The sequence below is a fragment of the Dipodomys spectabilis genome, unplaced genomic scaffold (assembly GCF_019054845.1).
Source record: "Dipodomys spectabilis isolate Male_0828 unplaced genomic scaffold, ASM1905484v1 ptg000164l, whole genome shotgun sequence".
Lineage (NCBI taxonomy): Eukaryota > Metazoa > Chordata > Mammalia > Rodentia > Heteromyidae > Dipodomys > Dipodomys spectabilis.
In genome coordinates, this window is record NW_024870841.1 from 1,717,369 (window position 1) to 1,734,021 (window position 16,653).

Sequence of the window (16,653 nt, forward strand, 5' to 3'; positions counted from 1 at the left end):
TGTGTGTGTGTGTGTATGTATGCATTCTATGCTTCCTACAGAAAGAACGACATGCCCATTTGTTTGGAAATTGAAAGAACTGGGGGAAAATTCATATAAAGTTAAGTAAGGTAGTCCCAAATAAATTTAGGTTCCATGGATTCCCTTATTTGCAGTAATTAGTACCCATATAGAATAATCATCTCAGATGAGCTGAAAAGATAAAAAAATTATGAACATATTTCTATAAATGATGTTGATTAGTGAAATGAATCCAAGATATCGACTCAACAGTTCTGTATTGTTATTGTTTTTTTTTTTAATTTATTATGTGCTTTTTTTGTTTCCCTTATTTGTTTTTCACCCTATGATATATCTCCCTTTGGCACCTTAAAGGATTTTTGTAAGCTGTATCTAGCATATACATTTGTCTAATCTAGGAAGGAGAAGGGGAATAGCAAAGCACTGAACAAAGGATGTAGGATTACCTATTGCAACAATGGTACCACAGGAGAGTATATTGGAGAAGAATCTGACCTCTTTGAATGCAGGAAAGTGTGGGTGGGAAGAGTGTGGAAGTTGGAGAAGGGAGGGACTGTGAGACAACCATAAAGGAAGAGGTAACAATCATTAACTAATAATGTATTATTGCCTTACTCATGTATCTGTAATTCCTGTGTACAGGATCTTTACAAGAAAATAAGATTTAGAAAAAAGAAAATATACTTCAGAACCAATCCAATTCCCAGAAGGCGGTTTTCAGTGCACTACAATCCAAAAAAAAGTAATTTCAGAAAGAAAGATGTACATGACAGCAGATTCATGAACAATGAAAGACTTTATGGAAAAAGCAAGTAGTAATTAATTAACCCAGTTGTAAAATTGATTCCTAAATATTTTATGGAAATGTATGCCTCATAAAATTTGGGTAGAATTTGCTTATAGCAAATCAATATTTTGAAAATATGCAGGTAATAGTGTTCTTAGCATTTCCCCTAAATGTATATTAGAAGATTTTAATTTATCTTTGACTCAAGGTAGAAAAAATAACCACAACAATTATTCCAACATTCTCAAAAAAACCAACTTTCAAAAATAATTATTACATTGATTTTAAGCAAAAGGATATTGTATATTTAGGTTGTGCATCACTCTCTGAAAAAGACAGAAAGCTAGTGAGCTGCTTTCCTTGACTCCTTTCTTCTTAATAGTTCATGCCTTTTGTTTGTTGGCATATATTGTTAATATTACAGAAGCAATATATATATCCCTTCTTCAAGGAAATACTTTGTGGAAATCACAACATAATGACCCTGATGACTATCACTGGAAATTAAGCAAAGTACATTGGGAACGAGTATTTGAACTTTTAATATCGATGTTTATATTTGAAATCATGCCTGTTATTACATTCATGCATTCATCACCTCATATTACAATGAATCAATCAAAAATATTTGGGTTCTGTTAGCCAATTAATATTGATCCAAACAGACTTACACAAAAGTTTAGATCTTCAAGTTTTGATCATCCCAAAATACAAGAAAGAAATGATATCAAAATACCTGAAAATGAATGATCTCGCAATCTTCAACTAAATCACATGATGGTTGTATTGGGAAAGTTAATAATGTTAGGAGAGGTAACTATGCCTTAGAAGTATCACCTGAAAGTGTTTCTCACGGCAGTTTTAACTGTTGTTAGTTTGACTAGTATAGTAAATTTCAAAGTGCTCTTCATGTCTTCTGTGTTCAGACTTATTTGTTTGGTCCCTTACGAATGATAACCATAAAACGGATAGGATCTTCAAAATATCTGTATGTGGTAGAGGTAGCTTTATCACATATAAAAATTTTGCGCTGTGAATTATTTGATCTCTTTATATTCTTTATACCATTTACTGAAAAAAAAATTGAAAGTATGAGCATAATATAAGAGTCCATACATACAATATTCTTCTGGATGTTAGATTGTACCAATTCTTCAATGCTAAAACGAATACAGTGTGTTAAAGAACTATCAACGTTTTTTTTATTCTCAAGTATGGAATTCGATTGATTTAGGTGAAAAGTGAAAAGCAATTAATCTTTAATCAAATCTTAATGTTGACCTCATATTTATTGATACCCAAAATGCCTCCATCGCCTCCTGAAAAGGTTGTCAAATGCATTCTGATTTGAAATGAGAAGACACACGTCAGGAAGTAAGAAGCATACAAGGAGATTTTAAATTGATAGCACCCTAAGGCAAAAAGAATAGATGCAAGCCCCAAACCAAAACCAAAATGAAAATTAGGTTCTTTTCTTCTATCACATTGCAACGTCCACCCAAGATAAGGGAGAGTTTATCAACACTCATATTGTGTAATTCATTCAAGGGATAAGAAAATGAAAGCAAGTAACTTAGAGATATATAGTTGAAAGTGGGATTCATACTTATGAATACAAAGTTTTCATCAATTTTGCTTTGTACAACATTTCTTTGAGGAGGTGGACATGTGTGTTAGATGGAGAAATTTTCCAAGGTCTGAAACAGGCTGTGGAATATTTTCTCAAATGTGGGATTTCAGAAATTTCACCAGATGATACAATTCTATGCACTTCTAGGTCCAAGAGGGATTTTAAGAAATCACAATCTTAAAATATTAAGCATATTTTTTTAAAGTTTTACTGTAAAGGTTCAGTACAGAGGGATTCCAGTTACATGAATAAGACAATGAGTACAATACGTTTTGGTCAATTTTACAGTTTCACTTGTTGATGTCCCACTATCCCTTCCCACCTCAACTTCTTCACTCCTCTGCCTACCCCTTCTGAAGAAGTAAAGTTCGTTTCTAATATACTGTCTTGTGGTTATTCTAGTTGCAATATGTCATCCTGTTCCATAATTCAGGCATTTATTACACCCCTTCCCTTCTCCAGATCAGACAAATATATAAACATGATGTATGGTACCAAAATTTAGTACAGTGTCAACAGGAGATATGCCATAGGGAAAAGATCAAACAAAGAAGACAACAATAAAATAAAATCACCGAGGACATTTAAAACAAGAACTATAAAGACAGCTCTTTTGTCTTCATATTTTGGAGTTCATATCACTTAGCATTATTTTACATGATCATATGTGCATCAGTTTTGAGCTTTTCAGCTCATCTAATAAGATTATATTATATGTATATTATTATTGCAAATAAGGGAAACCATGGGACCTAAATTTCTTTGGGATGGGTAACACAACTTAATATGATTTTTACAAGTCTTTCCATTTCTTAACAAAAAGGGACAGTGTCCTCCTGTCTGTTGGAAACATAGAATTGCTATCTTTATACATATGTACATACAAATGTATAGATTGGCCATATTTTTTGAGCTACTCATCTAACTCATCTATTGAAGGTCATTGGGGTTGGTTGTATTTCTTACTTTTTGTGAATAATACTGAAATAAATATAGTTGTGCTGGTAGCTTCACAAAGGCCTTGCTGGTGATCAAGTAGTTAAGTGCCCAAAAGTAGGATTGCTGAATCATAGGAGAGCTCTATGCATAATATTTTGAGGAACCTTATACTGCTTTTCAGAATGTTTGAACAAGTTTACCATCCCACCAAGAGTACGGTAGGGTTCCTATAGAATTTCTTTACAGCTAGAGAAATTGAGCATTACTTCAAGTGTCTATTGACTTATCTCATTTCCTCTTCAGAGAGGTAATTTCGTTTTGGCCTTAAAGAAATTATGAAGACCAATTGTCTGAAACCAAGAAGTGTGCCCTTTCAGAGAATTGTTTAGATTTATTGGATAAGAAATATAAAACGTTTTCATCTTACTCATCATCTATTTATTTATTAAAACTTAGTTTTACCTAGGAGAAATGTTTCCAAATAAAGTGTACTTTTTGGACTGGAGCATCTTTTCCAAAGGAATAGGACAAAACAATATTTATATAATTTCTGTGAAAAAGAACTTAACACATATTCTGTAATCAGGAAATAACTAACAAGGTTAATCATAGTGGTTGCTATAGATACCAGAATCTGAAAATATTACTTTACTAATGACTCTAAAACTCTTTTGTGAAGGATTGTCCTTTTGCTGTTTAGTCATTCCATTTAAAATGATCTGATTAATAAGAAGAGATTATCACCTCATGTATGATTTTTTCTGCAATTATATAGTCACATTCAATTCAAATTATTGCTTGTGTTTAGAAAGGAAGCAGTTCGCTTTTTAGTCATTGTATATTTTCTTTTTCATTTCAAATAAGTAAATGATTTCCAGATGAAAACTCTATTTCTGTTGTGACAGTTCTGTATTATTGTGACAGTACGTGATTTTGTCCCCAAATTTTGGGGCTAACATGTTCTCAACCATAAAGTCCAGGAGAGATACAAATACTCATTTAAGTGCAAGATGAGATTTGAGTTCAGGCCCTAGGATAGGATATTTTACTTTGAGTAAGATATAAGAGAGTATATGGAAGACACTAATCTATTTCCATAAAACAACGTATTAGAAAAAAATAATAATTACAACAAATGGTTGTAAAGCCTCAAGGAGAAAATAACATTACGCCACTTTCTGACATGTTTTGTTCACTTCAGTTCAATTGCAATAATTCATGAAACAGGATGGATAGGATTTTAAGGACTTGCACTTGCAAGGAAGAAAGGATTGAGCATATTATTTGGTGTATAAACATGACCGAAAAAGTTGTCATCATTGAAGAGATTTATGCATGATAAAATGCTGAAGGAGATCTACTTACTAAACTCAGCGATTCTAGGGGAAAGGACAATGCCATGTTACCAAGAAATGTTGACTACACCATCAAAGAGATAGTACATCCACCATAGTAAAAGGACGACGTTTTATAGGACTTGTGCTACAAATGAAGCTTACCTGTAACTTCCTCATTAGATTTGGTTCCATCGAAATTAGTGTATGCTTATTGGTTTGATTCCATGGAACTAATTTGTGAATATTTTGAGGACACACAGCCAAATTGACAGAAAGATCAGCTTGTTTATATGCAACCAATGTCTCATGCAGAAAAAAAAATATTTGAGCATTTTATATTTTGATGACTGAACTTTGTATAATATTTCTAAATTATGGATAACAGCATTAATTAAATGAAAATTATTCCACAAAATTATCAATAATCCACTGTGGCCCAGTAGACCTATGAAGAATGCTTTACCAGTATCATGTCATTTACTGAAAATATACCATGGTCTTGCAACTTGATTAACAGCTAGGAAATATGACTGAACAAGTCCTGATGAAAGATGTAAAGTAAAAGTACGAGGAAAGTGAGAAAATATTGAGGCTCATATTGTGAGATTTCTACTTCAGTTCCGTAGTTAGAAAATATCTTCACTTAAGTATGTAGTTGCTTGGAGTTATAATAAATACAGCAATGTTTATAGGACATTTAATTAGTCAAAAGTCAAACCACTGAATTTTAGAGAATTGGAGAACAATGTATGTTATTTAGATTGAAGACAGAAAGGAAGAAAATGAACTAGTACATGCTACAAGCTGAAAATAAATTGAACCTATCATTAAATGTGACAATATGAATGAGTCTCACCAACTACAGCAAGTAACCTTACCCTCTGAAGAAAGAAAGCTTACATCAAGCAGGTATGTCTACTGTTGTTGTCCCTTGTTTCCAGTGTGCCTTTGGGATGGGGATCTACTTATTGTATGTTTACATAACCATATTTTTTATTGTGAAAATACCATACATAGGGGTTACAGTTACATGGCCAAGATAATGAATATATTTCTTATCAAATATTATTGTCACCTCCTTTTTTCCCCTTCCATTGCCTTCCCATCTCCCTACCCCACATAACCATAATTTCTTTGTCAACATTACTCAGTTTATTGAACACCACCCCACATGATGGCTCCCAGAAAGAGCAAATTTCGAAAGCGAAGATACCACAGCGTGCCCTAACTTTTCCCTTTTAGACTTCCTCAGAATTGTGCTGTGGTTCAGTAGAATTGAACTTTGGGTGGAATTCTTACCCTTTCTAACTCACATATAAAAATGTCCAACTGCTTATATCTATTTGCCCTTGCCTACCCTTCATCTAGGTTCGATTGGTACACTCATTTCATGTGCACTTTTCATTCTTTCTAATTCCAGTGTTCATATGAATAGAAATCATAAATTTGGACATTATATATTAGGTTTCAATCAGGGTGATTATAGGGCAGTAGAAGAACCTCCTCAAATGACCTCCCAAAATTCACGACTGCCTATTGAAGACATGTACTCATATGAAGAAGCCTTTACCACTATCATATCAATTACCCGAATCTTACCAAACCAGCAGGCATTACTTCAGAGTTTGTTAAGGAGGATTTGAAGGATGAATGTGGAGATAGGGAAAGATAGTAAAACTTGTGATATAGTAAGTTTTGTCTAGCTGTCATGAATAAAAGTAAATGCTTACAAATAATTATCTTCAAAAAGAGAATATTAGTTGAATAATATTTTACTGTGTCACAGAACCCAGCCTGGAGCCATTCTCAGGATTTATGTTTACTGAATTTCAATTGATTTTGTAGGCTGTTGTAGGGGGTGGCACCCTCTGTTTACTCAGTAGAAAGCCACTCCTGGAGGCGCATTTTCCTCTGCCTGGGCTGGGTGACTTTTTCCTGGGTGGAGTTGAGCCTGGTAGGTCTGGGCTGATTCCTGTGACCTGCTAACTGATTTTCCTGTTTACTCCCAAGGTCTGAATTGGTGCTAGCAGCTCAGCCAGGCCTTTTGCACTATCAAAGATGGATATCTCTAGTAGTTGGGTGGGGGATTGGTGGCCATCCCTCCTCTGTTTCCTAAAAAGGAGTGAGGATGTCAAGCTTCTACTCACACCTCCGGAGTGTTGGTTCGTGGGTCTTCTCTGGTCTGCAGTCTTCAGGATGAAGGTATCTGCTCATTTTCAGTTCTTGCTGGTGTTGAGTAGAATTCACTTGCTGGCTCCTCTGGCACCTTTTTTCCATACTTTCTTTGTTGCAGGTATGGTGGCAGTGGCCACCACCTCTGTGGCAAGTGCTCAGAAATATCTCCTTGCCTGGATTTTCCTCTCTGGCAAAACGCTCTGTACTGTTATAGCACACTTGGTGTAATTATCTGGCCTAGGATTGTTCACCGGAACACTAAAACTGCTTTCTATGTGAGAGCTTGTTTAGCCTCCAGCGTCTCCTCCCCCATCTTCCTAACACTTCACCAAATATTTTGTATTTAATTATTTTGTTGTTTAAAAATAAAAAAGGTTAAAATATGTTCAGATGCCAGTGGCTCTCACCTATAATCATAGGTACTCAGGAAGCTGAGATTTGAGGATCTCAGTTTGAAGCCAGCCTGGGGAGAAAAGTCGATGAGATTCGTAACTGCAATTAACTCCTCAAAAACATCCAGAAGATTTGCTAAAGATCAAGTGGCAGAACACTAGCCTTAAATAAAATGAGCTCAGTCACTGAGCACAGGCTCTGAATTGACATCTCTTGGCAGGCAAAAATCAAACAAACAAAAAACAACGGAAATAAAAAAATAGCCATAAAAATTATTAAATATTTAATAAAATCATATTTTAAGATCATTTTTTAATTTATCACATACCAGACTTTATGCTCATACCACCTAGATTACTCAAAAAGTTTTTAGTTTGTGAGAAATAAGATAATACTGTGAAATATAAGAAGTTTTCAATATATAAAAAATGTATTATGTGTAAAGTAAATTTTATGGTACTTTTGTTTTGGAATCTTTTGGGAAGAAATAATAAAATATTAGTAAACTATTCAGGTAAGAAGTAGCCAAGTGCCTCAATGTTAGCCTTGAATATGTAACCTAAAGTTTTAAGAAGGTTAAGACAGAGGACTAGGGGCATGTTATTAATTTGAAAATAGATAATAAATAAGCATGAGAAGTCAAGGTCATGTATTAGACAAAGTCTTGGCAAAATAGCCTGATTGACAAGCAATTAAGATGAAGTTGGAGACAGAGACATGTAGAAGTCTGGCAAGAACATAATATGAATAGGAGTGTGACTCTGTAGCCAGACTTAACAAGTTGAACAGAGGTCCCTTAGATCATAATCAAAATGAGAGAAGGAACACACTCATTAGGATCTATCAACCTACATGATAGAGAAAAGTTAGTGAGCGTAACAATTAGGGAAAGAATGAAAAGGCAAAACAAATCAACTCAGGATGATTGAAAACTCTCGACCAAAAGTGGGGGGAACAGAAAAAGGAAAAGATACTCCATTAAACTGATTGCTTACACATGTATATTTTATAGTTTGTGAGGAATAAAGAGAAAGTGAAGATGAGCAGCATAGTTATGTAGTTTAATAAGAGGACTATGAGCCCCTTACAATATTTTACACATTGAAATTGACAAAATGCTTGTTGAAGCCAGGTCTCTCTTCTAATTTAGTAAATATCAGATAGTGGCAAGTCTTCTTTAGCAGGCATTTTGACCGTGTTTAGAACAGATGAAAATGAGTTATGAAATGATAAAACATATGAGAAAGTATATGTATTTGTTTCCATTTAATTACAATTAACAAATGTCTGACCCAGTTTGAGAAAGTCAAATACATTAACATAGTGTTATCTCCAAAAACACAGACGTAAGTTGAATTTCACAGTAGTATTTACCTAATAACAGAGGAGTACATGACTCAGAGTTCTCTTTTTAAAATTTTTAAGAATTTTACCGTCTTCAGAATTGTTTCTTTGAATTCCACCTAATCTGTTTGAAACGTGCAGAATTCCCCATCCAATATGTAGAAAGTTTACAATGGCAGGTACATACATAGAGTCAATAATGCACAGCTCAACTCCATTGTTCTGATAAGTGGGATTTAAATGTGATTGTCTTCGATTTAGTGTGATTGTGGTTGGCAGGTTTGATAAGGTGGATAATTTGTAAGAAGAGTAAAGCAGGAAATGGATAGTAAAAGGACAAGCTGATATATATACAACCCTACTATAGTGTGTGTTGTATCCCAATTCTGTTTTGCAGATGTTGTAAAAAATAATCAGAGCAAGGACAGAAATGTAGAGTAAGGAATTTTTGGGCAAAGGGACCAAGATAAATAGTAATGTCATTTGTTTATTTCCCCACTGAGGTACTATGAAATGGAATGTAGTGAGTAAATGACATTACGTTTTTCCTTCAGAATATTGAGTTATATTCAACTTTTATTAGAATAGTGGATGACAGGAAATTTCAAATAATTTATAGTCATTTGATATTATGTTGAAAATGAACTTTACAAATTTCGTGAAGGGGGTAAGTTGTAAAGTTGGTTGGGAACTGATTGTAAGGAAAAAAAAGAAGAAGGCAACAATGCTTGATAGGAAAAACACTCATTACGTTGATCATATATCAGAAACACCTCTATACAGTATTTTTACAATAAAAAACAATGAAACTCAGCTAATAGTTAAGTTAAAAACAATCGCATTTATTAGCTGTTTTTTTGTATTTTTATTGTAAAAATAGTGTACAGCTGGCCAATAAACTTTACAATCACTTTTCTGCTACTTCCACTTTTTAAGTCTAATACTGTGTCTCATCATTTGACATACAGGTTCTGTGGTACTCCAAAATGCCATAGAATCTTTCACAAGAAGTCCTGAGTAGCATCTGCCATTTCAAATTCTTCTTTTCCAGCATAATGTTGAAAATGAAATAATTTCAAGACTATTCTATCAGTTCCATATGAAAAATTGCAAAGATATATTTTTAATAATAAGGAGAATTATGGCAAATAGTAAAATGAATGAAACTGATTGAACTTACATTTTATTATAGCAAAACTGGTTTATATTTATGTAATCTGAATTTACAGAAAGAAATTGACAATATTATTTCACATTCGTCTCACGTCACCATGAAAATGACTCAAAAGTATACATTTTTATCATTTTATCTACGATTTTACTTAATCTTTCCAATTAATCTGAGAATTTTATTGTACCTCCTTTGGAAAACAGAAAATTAATCTGACCTGACCTGACAATCCTCATATTATTCACCCATTGCCAACATATCGAGCAATTAAGAAAACATCAGAGTTCCTTATTTGATATCTACCAGCTTAGTAAGTTTTTAATAAAAGACTAATATTTATTATTTAGTTATATCACAATGTTATGTGAATTTGTAATTAGTCTTAGTTATAACTCATATGCAATTTAACATTCTAAACTTGCTAAAATTTAAAAGCCAATTTTCGGATTTAAACATTAAAAATAATTCACTTATGGCTTTCAATAATAGCATTCCTTCCTTTTGATGTTGGGTTATAGATTTTCAGAAGCTTTCTTATTTTTGCTTCTTTTTTTGTATCTAATGTCCTTGGCCTAAGGTTAAGTCAAACAGAGAAGGGCTCATGATACATGCATGAATATTCATTGGAACTTAAATTAAATAGAGATGCTGCTTTCTAAGTTTCATCCTCATAGTGGTTCACTTTTTCTTCTGATATGATGGCATCAAAAAAGTCTCAATCATGGTGAATTTATTCATTTACTTTTTTATTTTTTAATTGTCCAAATACCATACAGAAGGCTTACAATTACATGAGCAAATTAATGAGTATATTTCTTACCAAGCTCTGTTTCCTCTTCCTTTGTTTTCCCTTCCATTCCCTTCCTATCTCCACCTCCCACCCCCTACAACCCTGCCCCCCACTTTGTATCCTGCAAATTTGTAAATTTGTAAAGTTCGTTTTTCGACATCACGTCTTGTACATCTTATTGCCGCAATGGGTCCAATTCTATCCCTATTTAAACAAGTACTTTTTGCCCTTTCCCTTCACAAATTATACCAACATCAAATACAGTGAAAATACGGGATATACCGTGGGGCAAAGGACATTTATTTTCATTTAAGAAGAAAATATAGTTTGTTATTACCAGTGGACACCTAATGAAACATGAAAATGATATTCACAATGTGGGTATTAGAGAAAAATTTGCTTTTTGTTACTATTTGTGTTGTTTAAAGAATTTTTTATTGTAAAAATGCTGTAGAGAGGGGTTACAATTACATGAGTGAATTAATGAGTATATTTCTTTTCAAGAATTATTGCCTCCTCATTTGTTTCCCAATCCAGTCCCTTCCCATTTACCCTGCCTCCGTCCCTGCCCATCCTATCCATCTCTCCCCTCCTTCCTCCCTCCTTGCCAAAGTTATAAAGATTGTTTTTGGACATATCGTCTTGTACATCTCATTGTTGCAAAAGGTCCACCTGCATCCTATTTAAAGAGTTTGTTTACTCCCTTCCCCTGACCAATACAGTGCAAACAAAGGTTACACACTGGGGGGTGGGGGGGGAGGCATACAAAGGAATAGAAAGATTACGAGGACCTTACAAACAGAAAAAAATAGCAAGAAAGTAAAAAAAAAAAAAAAACACTTCAGTCCTTAATTTGGGCTTTATTTTGATTAATATCACCTTATCTGATCTTTTCTGCTTGTCTCTAACAAATACGTTATTGCAAATAAGCGAAACAATGGGAACTATGTTTCTTTGGGCCTGGCTTACTTCACTTAATATAAATTTTTCCAAGCAGAACATTTATTAATAAAGACCCAGAGACACAACAAATCTAAGAAAAGTTGGAAAAATGGCACTGCCTGAAGTCGCAGTGCTTCTGCATGGCAAAGGACATAGTTAGCAAGGTTAATAAAAAGCCCTTGGATTGGGAGAAGAAATTTACTAGCCATACAATGGACACGGGTCTCATACCTACAATATACCTGGAACTCAAAATATTAAATTCCCAAAAACAAATCCTCAAAGAAACAACTTCCCAATAATAAGTGTGCTAAAGACTTACGGAGAAACTTCTCTGAACAGGAAATGAGAATGGCCAATAGACACAGGAAGACATGCTCAACCTCTCTTGCCATAAAAGAAATGCAAATCAAAACAACATTGAGATTCCACCTCACCCCAGTTAAAATGGGTATAATGAAGAACTCTAATAACAACAGATACTGGAAGGGATGTGGACAGCAGCAAACCCTACTGCACTGTTGATTGGAGTGTAAATTTGTTCAATCACTTTGGAAAGTAGTATGGCACTTCCTCAAAAGATCCATATCGAGATCCCCTATGACCAAGCAATCCCACATTTGGGCATTTACCCAATGATCACAAACAAGTCTATACTAAAGTTAGCAGCACGACTATGTTTATAGCAGCATTATTACCATAGCCAAGATAGGTAACCAGCCCACATGCCTGCCCCTCAGTAGATGAACGGATCTAGAAAATACTGTACATAGACACAATGGAAGTCTATGCCTTGATTAGAAAGAATAACATTGCCTATCTTTTTGAAAATGAAAAGACTATTTCCGATGTTATATCAGACATTTCCATACAGAAGGAACACTCAATGCCATATCACATCTCTGAAGTATTAGAAAATTGTTATTAAAATTAACATTTATTCCCTATTGCTTTCTCTCTTCATATAAGCTTATGTTAGAACATTTGGTATTATTACTCCATTTTAGTAACTGCATTCTCCACAATAATAAGATTATTTTATTCAATTAAAATAACACTTTCTCAACAATCATCCACAAAGACAAAACTTGCATTTTTAAACTATATATTAATTTGACTAATTTCAAATTTCATACAAATGTCTGATAGAGAATAAAAGTAATTTTTTGCTGTCAATAATTTATTTTCATCCTTGGCATTGCATCAGTTAGCAGTTTAATTATTTTACTATATACTAATCTAATTTATTTAAATAGCATATCGTTTGTCATTTTTCTTTTGGTGTATATTTTCCACTTATTACTTATTATAAATATACATATTATTAGAATTCATATAAAGAGTTTCAGTAGAAACACTTTTTTCTTTGTTTACCCTTCACATCCCTTCCCAAGGAGGAGGCTCCAATGCTTGATAAGAAATGTACGCATTGGGGCTGGGAGGTGGCTCAGTGGTAGAGCACTTGCCTTGCAAGCAAGAGGCCCTGGGTTCGATTCCTCAGCACCACATTAGCAAAAAGAAAAAAGCCGGAAGTGGCGCTGTGGCTCAAGTGAAAGAGCGCTAGCCTTGAGCTGAAGAGCTGAGGGACAGCGCCCAGGCCCAGAGTTCAGGCCCACGACTGGACCCCCCCCCAAAAAAAAAAAAGAAATGTACGCATTATCCTGCCCAAGTAATTGTAACCCCTCTGTACAGTATGTTCAAAAAAAATAAAATAAAATTTAAAAAAAAAGAAAGAAAGAAAGAAAGAAAGGAAGAAAATAAGAAAGAAAAAAATGCTCTCTTTTAATGGTAAAATATTATCTTGTCCAAAATCTGTCATGATTAGTACAGGGAAAATAAGAATTTTTCTGTCTTGACACTAAACTTAAGCATAAATCTAAATAAAATTCAAAAAAAAAAAAGAAACTCTTTTTTCTAAGCATTTTATTTTAGTGTCTTTTGTATTTTCTATTCTTTACTGTGTTCTTGAATTCCAGTAGTTTCTGTTAGCTTTAGTCTAAGATTTTGTCTGATTCTAATTTCTTAGAATATGAATTGGGCTATTTTATTATTTTTTATGTCAGTCATGGGTCTGAACTCTGAGCCTGGGTTCTGTCCCTCAACTTTTCAGTTCAAGGATAGTATTTTCTCACTTGAACCCTTTCCAGCTTTTTTTTCTGCTTATATGCTGCTGAGGAGTTGAACCCAGGACCTCATGCATGCAAGAAAAGCACTCTTCCACTAAGCCACTTTCCAAGCTCCAAATTATGGTCTTTTCCTGGTTGCTCTAATATTCAAAATACAGAGTAACATAACCTAAATTCCTCTAAAAATAACAGGGTACTATTCAAAGTTGCTATCTCTAATTCATAAGAGAATATTCCCAGTTATTCTCTCATTTCCCTAACAAAATTACTGTCATTCATTCCCCTGAATCATAACCTCTAATCATTTTATTCTCTTTTGCTATTATTACTTTTAATAACATTCTATCAGTAATCTATAATTAACAGAAGGAGAATATTTTGATACATGGAAAATACCAGAAATTAACTTTTTTTGAGTGTAAAAAATATAATTTGGATCTCTCCCATTTCCCTCTTTGTCAAGAAGGTTCAACATTATCTGCACAGCAAGTTCATTTGTAACAAATGGCTTGAGTTTTTTTTATTGGAGACAATCTTTGTCTCTGTATCTCTCTGTATTACTGTCTCTGTCTCTCTCTGTCTCTGTCTCTGTCTCTCTCTCTCTCTCTCTATATATATATATGTATATATATATAATCACTGAATGAAAATTTCTGGATTGATTGTGATTTCATTTCTTTCTCTTGTTTTACATTATAATCCCAACAGCTTTGAAAATAATCTCTCCATTTTTTGCCATTAAATATTTTGCAATTTTAAAAAGATAGGAAGATTTTCATGCATGATATATAAACAGACATTTCCTCTCATTTTACTTTACAGCTAATATAACTGTTACATCAGTTCAGGTGAGCCTTCAGATAGAATTAGAAAACAATACATTGGTTTATGCTCTTAATCTAAATAGCTAGGTGCACCTGTTGCAGTAAGTGAAATCGTTGGAGAACTCCAGGACTTTCTCAAACACCATAAATTTAGAAATTAAAATAGAAAGCCTGTGTTCTGCAAAATATCAACTCTCTCTACTCCCAAAATCTCATTGACATTGACAATGTTACCCCACTCTCTCCTATTTACCACAGCAGAACTTTGGAATACTAGAGACTAAGGGTAGAGCTCAGTAGGTTTGTCCTTTTTCTCCACATATTAACTCCTCTGTCTACCTATACATGCACAACCAGACCGTTCTTTGGTTGAGAGCACAGAGGTAAAAAAAAAAAAAGAAAAAAAAGAAAAAAAAAGTACTCTTGGACTGATTCTGTTCTGATGCTGTTACAAACCATTCATCTTTTCCTTTAACATATTTACATTTAAATATTAATCTCTGATTTATTATTTTCAAAGACATCCACTCATATTTTAGATTTTCTACACATCCTTTCTTTAAGTCGGGTGGTGATTTCTCTTTTGATTTACCACTTGCATCTCTTTCTGTAGTCTTTGGAGTATCAAAAATAACTCCATCTTGATTAACCTAGCTTCCTCTTAAAGGAATCATAGTAAACATATTTTTTCTTGAACAAATTCTTGTAGATGGCAGTTGCTCTCATATCCTTTTATTCTTAATAGTTTTTTAAAATCTCTCATGTTTTAGGAAGCTATATATTCCACTGTTCAATTCATAATTCTCTAGCTTTTATTGCATCTAAATTCAAGAACAATAAATCACCCAAGTCCCGTAGAATACTTACAAATATTTTGGGGAAATGGTTTAGAAGCCTCTTTCATGGGCCTATGGTGAAATCATCGCCTACTCCAAACTGTTGCGTAAGGTGAGCTTAATAGACCATTTCTTACAAGTGAACTGAAACAATTTTTTGGTTATTATTGTCATTAAAGTATTTATTAGGTACCATGTGATTTTTTTTATCGGATTGTATTTCCCTCCCCCTGGTATAATCTGTTTTCACTGTATTAAATGATGATATATTTTGGAGAAGGGAAGGCAAAAACAAAATAAAATACAGGTTGACCTCTGACAACAATGAGATATAGAAGACACTATGTTGAAAAACGGATTTGACAATTTAGGCTGGGGACTTTGGGGGGAAGTGTAGTTGTGGAAATGGGAGGGAAGGGATGGTAGGGGAAAAACAAAGGAGGAGGTAACAATGCTTGATAAGAAACGTACTCATTACCTTGCTCTTGTAACTGTTACCCCTCTGTACAGTAGTTACAAAATAAAAAAAGTTATTTAAATAAAAATTACACGTATATTTCTAGCTATTCCGGAGTGTGGAAATCTTAGGGTCTCATTTCCAAGCTAGCTCAGGGGGAAGAGTCTGATAGACTCCATCTCAAATGTAACAACAAAACCAGGGCTGGAGTGATAGTGCACTTAGCAAAGCATTAGCCAATAAAACCAGAGAGTGAGTAGGAAGTCCTGAGTTATAATAGTAGGACCACCAAAATCAAGGAAAAAATTCTCACTTTCTTTTGATTCTTTCCCAGTAATCATATTGAAATACGTTTTACATTTTTGGGCTTTGTTTCGGTTCATAATTTAAGATGACTTACAATTCCGGAATACATTTTCAAAATTTCTGGTTATTATTAGCAATTTCTTTTTTGAAATATTTTTGTGAAAATGATATACAATATGTTTACAGATAGGTATGGAGTACATTTCCTTTTGAACGGTATCATCCCCTTCCTCAATCTCCCCCACCTGACTCCTCTCCACGTCCCAGTTATATAGTTCATTTTAACATATTTTTCCATTTGATTCCTTGTTATGTTCATATTCTGTGTTTTTCATTCATATACAATTTTAGTTAGAATGAATCAATTCCTCTACTTATATCTAACAAAAAACTGAAATGTATCTTAGTTATATTGATTTTTGGTGACTCTTTTATATTAACCAATATTAATAGAAAGAAATTTCATTGTAGTATTTACCAGCATTTATATAATATTCCTTAATAAAAACCATCTTGGGTTACATCATTGCGTTTCCATAAAACTGTATAGAACATTATGATCCCCATTCAATCTA

At 33.7% G+C, this 16,653-nt stretch overlaps 1 non-coding gene across 1 annotated transcript; it reads left to right on the plus strand.

Annotated features, from left to right (window-relative positions):
- The first annotated feature begins 12,966 nt into the window (after positions 1-12,966).
- Positions 12,967-13,035, plus strand: Trnaa-ugc. The gene has a single exon. It is a non-coding gene; the product is annotated as a tRNA-Ala (tRNA).
- Positions 13,036-16,653: the final 3,618 nt, after the last annotated feature.